Genomic DNA, 7,320 nt, shown 5'->3' on the forward strand with positions numbered 1-7,320 from the left:
GGGTTAAAAGCTCCATGGATCATCCATGGACTTCCATATAAGCCTAGCCCATTAACAAATGAGTGTTAGCCCACACCATATAAAACAATAGCCCATAATTTAATTAGTCTTCCTTTTAATCTTTAAATTAATTCATAATTAATTTAAGACTAAAACTAATTAAATAACATAACTTCATATTAATATATTATAGCTTATAATATATTAATAAACATATGTGTATAACTCTCATAAAATTATCCATAAATAGTTTGGATGAGATGCAACCCAAATGGACCATGCCGGGTCGGGTCAAGTATATACCAAATAATTTATGGACTTAGACACCTTATCCAACAGACTCCCACTTGGATAAGTCTAATAACTATATTTGCGTATGTTACTTCAGGAACCAACCAACAATCGTAGCTCTCGAAAACTCTGTTGAACTATGAAGCGCCATTTTTAGATAAGTGATTGTATAATCCTCTGTTCTCATGATATCAGCCGGACAAATACATGGAACAACGTCATACTTATTGTCCAGCAGTTTGTTTCCCGATTTTCGATTTGTTTGACAAAGAACTTAATCGAACACATCAATTTAGTTCTGACCGGCCGGTACATAGGTCACAACAAAATCATCGAGGGGCCCAGATATCGCTTCTATTTCTAGAAGGAACAGATAAACTTCGACTCATATGCTTGTTCTACTACTTGTTGAATTGTACACAAAGGCACATTTTATAACATCAAGTTACTGATGCGTTTACGTGCAATCAATGCACAACCAACTCATAGGTAACAACTCATATCTCTAGGTTTGAAGATTTATATGATATTACCGTCTCACGATCACTCGAGATAAATTCCATGAAGTGATACAAGTGAGCGTGGGTTTATTCTAATACTCATAACTTATGAGCACTCATGAATGTTGTAGCAACCATTGCTATGACTAAACCCATTTAGCCATCTACAAACTCGATTCATGACAGTCTTGATTCATAACTACTTCCAACATATGAACGACTGTGGAGTGTTTAAATAACTTAGTCATTCGGAAAGAATAACCTAGCTATTTTGGAAGTCAAAACATGCAAAGTGAAACACAATAATAATCGAATCCAATATGGTCTCAGAACCCTTTTGAATATAAATAGAACCACCTTTTATTTATCACCATATTGATTACACATTATTCATTGTATAATGTTTCAAACAATCAACTTAAGACTTGAATAAAACAACAGTCGTCCCATGCTCCTAGCATGTACACTTTGTTTTTCTAAACAATAGTTATGCCATACTCCAAGTATGCACACTATGTTTGTCTATGATCCTTACATTGTGATGTAGATCAACTGAACATGATTCCAATGATACTCATTTCACAATCCCAAATCCTTATTGTAAATGTGAGAATCCCTGATTCCTATCATTTACCAAAAAAAACTGTTAAATTTTAAACTTTTATGCAATGTTCCTCTTGTAATGATTATGCACAAAGTCACCAAAACCTTGTCACCAGTCATTACAAAGTATTCCAAAGAAGGTCAACTTCTATGGAACGGAAGTCTCATATTCAAAGTAGATTGCTTTGAACATCCTTCTTGCATTAAGGTTTTCTAATCTTACATAGATTGAATAACTTCCACCTATGGAGACATTTCCATAGTCCCATTTTGACTATCACTTCCGAACAAGAGTTACTTCTTTCAGAACATGTCAATACGGTCCTTTCCGACAACTTACATCATACTTCCAACTGTCCCCGAGCAACCAATCTTTGGCGAACCTCAGATTTGTCCTCGACAATTGCTTAATCACTTTAGTCATATCCAGTTCTAGACTTTTCCCTTCTCAATGCCTTAAGCATTTGGAAAATTTAGAAAAGATGAATATTATAGCACATGCAATCGATCCTATATCCGAAGCATATGGGACACGATTCATGATGTTTGACATAAAGACATGATACTAGACCAGTCTTTTGCTACAATATTTTTTATTTGCCATGTTTTCAAAATTTAACTATGAAGAGGGATGCCGTAATCATAATCAAATTTTGAAAACGCAATATATATAGAATTTCTTCAAGTTGAACCATTCTAACATACAAGTTGAACCATTCCAACATAAAATTCATATATATATATATATATATATATATATATATATATATATATATATTCTTGACTAAAGATGATTAAAATCTCAATCTAAGCTTTAGAATTGAAATGAAGTATAATTTCCTCTCCCTTAATTATAGCAATGCAACTTTTCAACCCCTGCAACTTCATGAATTGAAACTTTGTTTTCTATAATTAACATTTCTAACTTGCAACACTAAACGTAATAATCATGCTCTCACTAACATGATGATTATCAGCATAACACTTATGCCCCCACTAGCTCTGACATATTTCCAGAAATCTGCTGGACTTCTGAAATTTAGATTCATACACCCTTTCTTAGATAGCTCACATGTGTGTCTAAACAATTTTCAGAACTATGAAAAAGGGATACCGTAATCATAGTCTTAATTGTTTAGATGGTTGCCATTTCTCACAAGTCCATGTTAGTGTGCCGATGAACCACACGCGCTCCACTAACGACTTTTGAAAATGCAAATAACACAATTGATATCTACGTAAAATCTACTTAGTGAAAGCGTTTCCTCACCATCATTTTCATGAATCGGAGAGAAACCTTATGACACTTAGATTTTATAGTGTATGAGTGCCTATCCATGTGAATTTGTCAAAACCATAATCACAAGATAAGATTAGTGACAAATTCAGCCTTACGTGGATTAAACTTGTTCAATCTTAGTTTCTTGTCACCTTGGTAGCACAAGGCCCACCAATGCTTCCAAGTTGAACTCTGATAACTCACATGCAAATTCAACTTATTTGAAGTAGGTACAGAAATAAGAATTATGTCAACACGATAGGTTGCAAACCTTAAGTCATGTGCTAGTGATAAATTACAGGTTTTACTCTTGATTAAATCTTGAAACTCTTTCAGGATCTTTAAGGCTCCCACTGTCCCCTTGACATATAAGTTTCCCCAGTCAAGAACCATTCCTTGACAAAACAAATATTCAAGGGATAGTGTGGATTCTTATCAAGACTAACACTTCACACAATTGGTCTTAGTTGGTCTTTGTCTCATCCAAGACATCACAACTTACTAATCTCAAATGTACAAGGGTAGAAAACATTTTACTCTTACATTTGACTAGTGTTAATAAATCTTCCTTTATGTCACTCAAGGTTACAATCTTGGAGTATGAATCTAAGACTTGTTTTGGAACGAAGTATGACTCATCTTCTTGATTTTAACCAATCCAATAATTCATGACCTCTCTTCTTAGCCATAACAATGCACTAAGACGTCCTTAGAGTATGAGTTTGTGATATGGTTTCATAATCATTAAGATGATCATGAAATATGATACTAAAGTACTCTCCCATCCTTTCAGATTTGAGAAACTTTTTTCTTTCTGCCTAATTTGATTCTTCTCATTTGTTTTGTCATACATTGTAACCTTTCCAATGTTACATAATTATACTTAACCTCAGAAGTATAATGATATTTACTAATCTTTAGTAAATCATGACAAATAAATCTTTGTGGTGGACCTTGACCAGCGCACACCCAGTGTACCTAATTCCTTAGTCCTTCAATTGACTCACATATACATGTGATCAAAGAATTAGTCTTAATTTTCAAAGATGAAAATTCTCATTCATCATACAATACAACTTGTATGATTCCAAGTTTCTATCCAATTGAAACTTGGGTGATGAAAATCTTTCTTCATTTGGTAAATTCAGACACTACCACAAATAAGAATCAAATCCACTTTCCAATATTGCTATTACTGGAAACATATAAGCAACAATTTTCCACAGATGCCATTATAAGGATATTTTTAAAATAAATAAAATTAAAACCCCTTTTTTTCCTTTTTTTTTAAAACTTTGCGGAAAAACTTATCCTTACAATCCACATGAAAACCTTGTTGTTATCTATTCATAAGCAATATATTATAACTCTTAAGCAACATCTCAAAATTCTGATTACCGAACCATGCGATCGAAACCCACCTTCGCAATCAGAATCAACATATACTTACTTTAAGCTTCCTATTTGATTCTTAAAACATCAGCATGTGACCCATTCACATTATGTAATAAGAATCTCCAAATAGGAACTTAATAGAGTTAGACAGTGGACTTTACCCGAAGTAGAGTCAAACCTCTTGACTTGATCAACCTTATGACCTTTCAGGTGAATAGGGCAGCTTCGCAACCAATGCCCTTTACTTTGGCAACAAAACACATGGACCCTTTGGTAATGGCACATGAGACTATCTCAGAATTTGCCTTTCTCTTTACTATTTGGTCAACCGAGTTGACTATAGCCGATCCCTTTCCATTGGGAAGAGAAATCCTTTTCTAGATATCCAATGCTACCATTGTCAATGTCCATGTAGACTTGGGAAGTTGTTCTTTTAATCAAATTTGCTTTACTGGTGTTCCGAATCATTGCTAATTCCACAACACCAAGCAAATAGATAAGATCATTAAGGGTCATGTCATAGTCTGTCTCATAGTAGTCCCAAAGAGACTCACCATGTTACTAAGAAAGTGATTGAACATCCAACCTTCACGAGAATTTGACACCCAACTCTCCCGGCTTGTCAATATGTGACTTTATCTCCAAGATGTGAGCACACATAGACTATGCTTGCCAATAGGGATTGAGTGACTTTAAACTTTTCAAGAATTTGTGGGTGAGGGAGAATAATTGGAGGAGGTGGAGGAAGTGAAGCATGATGTTGAGGGACACCATCTTCAAGAGATTTGGGAAGATCATAGTTGTCTGAACCAGACATCTATAATGGGAGAAACTCAAGTTAGTTGATTCAAAATCCTTAATATAACACCCAATATGAAATATTAAGGCTAGGACCCAACACAATATTTTATAATTTGGAAGAGGGATGCCGTAATCCAAGCTATAAAATATTTGAAGGTAGGCGAATGACGATTCACCAATTTCCACCATAAAAAAACGAAATAATTTATTAGGTTTTAATTGGATTTGAAATTCCTAGATCTTTTGAGATTCATTGAACTTTTCAATGGCATGTTTCAATCTCGAGTATGCCCTCTCAAATTTTGTGACTGGGATGTCGAGGATCACAAAACAAGGTGTGAATAACCATACCAATTCACTTGGTACCCTTAATATTATCACCCAATCAATGTGCCGGTTAACCACACACGCTCCATTGATCTATGACAAACATTAAGTCACCCTTCGTGATCCTTACTAGTCCAAGTTAGTGTGCCGGTTAACCACACACGCTCCACCAACGACTTGGTAAGGTACAAAGTGTGAATTCCATGGGCTAGCACCAAATTCACATTTTTCCTAAAGTAACTAAGATTGGGAATTAAATAAAAAATATTTAGTTACTTTATAATAATCATTATACTTTTAATGAGGATTTAAAGTCATTGTCCTACCCGTTCGGCTAACGACCCTCCACCGATCAAGCAAGTGGTGGGTGAGAGTGGACACCCATTAAGTCGCCATTTTATAGGCAACAACCTTATACCCACCTTATAGACCGGCTTCGTGAATGAGGCCTACTAACGGTAAAACAACTTATTCTTATACATATATATAATAATTAACCATTAATGTTATAAATAGTATAAGGGTAGAATTTTAACTTTTAAAACTCTAGGATGTGGAATTAAAGTTTATTAAAGTGTGTGAAACTTTACAAATTCCAAAACTTGAGGGCAAGTTTTGAAACTATTCAAAACTAATTAATTCCATGATTTATGTGTTTAAAGTAGTTTTAATCAAAAAACTCTTCAAGTTCCATAACTTGAGGACAAGTTATGGAAGACTTTAAACTAATAAAAGAATTATTTTTCTTTATTTTATAACTTATGGAATTAATTAAGGTTACAATTTATTTATATATTTATTAATGAAGTGACTCTTGAACCTCCATAACTTAAAGACAAGACTCTTCAATTTTTGTAACCATCCAAGACTTTTCATTTCATAACTTATGAATTAAAGGTTCATAAAATGAAGACTCTTCATTTTCATGTAAATTATGTGTTTTAAGTGTGTGTTAAAGAAAAGTGACCTTTGGATATCCATAACTTGAGGACAAATTATGGACTCCATTAAAACACATAAATGATCAAGAATTAATTCTAAACAATTCAGCAAATAATTCCTATCATCTTCTAAATTCATAAGAACATGAACATGATCATCAAAATTTCAAGAATTATATGAACACATAAAAATCATGGAATTTTGATATATGCTATTGTAAATGGATTAGAACAACCATTACACCAACTAAAACGAGTTTTAAAACACCAAAACAGTTTAGGGTAATGTTTCTAGTCCATTTCCAGCAGCAAAAGTCGAAATTCTGCATTCTGATCATTCTACTCGCCGAGTGCACGAACCTACTCGCCGAGTAGGATGAATTTTGCCTTGAACTCGGCGAGTCCCCCCATGGACTCGGAGAGTCCATCAGCCAAACAGCAACAATTTCAACTTTTTTCACTATTTTGTATCAAGTATCAAACAAGCAAGCCTAGGCTTTGATACCACTGTTGGGTTTTGAGCAATCTAACACTTCCTAAGTGTGCATGCAACCCTAATAAACCTTGGATCTATGTTTGTCTAAATACATGCAAAATAATAATTTTCCAAGGTTCATAACCTATCTAACATGGCATGAGGTACTTTTAAACATAAAAGAATTAGATGAGGTTACATACCTTTTGATGATGAGTTCAATTCCTAAGGAGTTTGAGGGCCAAGCACCAATAGTGTGAATGCCTCAAATGGAATCACAAATCACCACAAACTCTTGGAAAATTTGAGATAGTGTTTACACACATAGAAATCGGTCACACACAAACACACATACTCTAGTAACACTAGTCACACTAGTTACCCCTAAGGGGCCATTTCATGCAACATAAGCATGCTTATATAGTGTACATGATTAGGGGGAAACCCTAATAACCCATGACCTTTCCTTTTCCAAGGATCCATGGGTTAAAAGCTCCATGGATCATCCATGGACTTCCATATAAGCCTAGCCCATTAACAAATGAGTGTTAGCCCACACCATATAAAACAATAGCCCACAATTTAATTAGTCTTCCTTTTAATCTTTAAATTAATTCATAATTAATTTAAGACTAAAACTAATTAAATAACATAACTTCATATTAATATATTATAACTTATAATATATTAATAAACATATGTGTATAA

This window comes from Lactuca sativa, chromosome 1 (assembly GCF_002870075.4).
Source record: "Lactuca sativa cultivar Salinas chromosome 1, Lsat_Salinas_v11, whole genome shotgun sequence".
NCBI classification, from domain to species: Eukaryota; Viridiplantae; Streptophyta; class Magnoliopsida; order Asterales; family Asteraceae; genus Lactuca; species Lactuca sativa.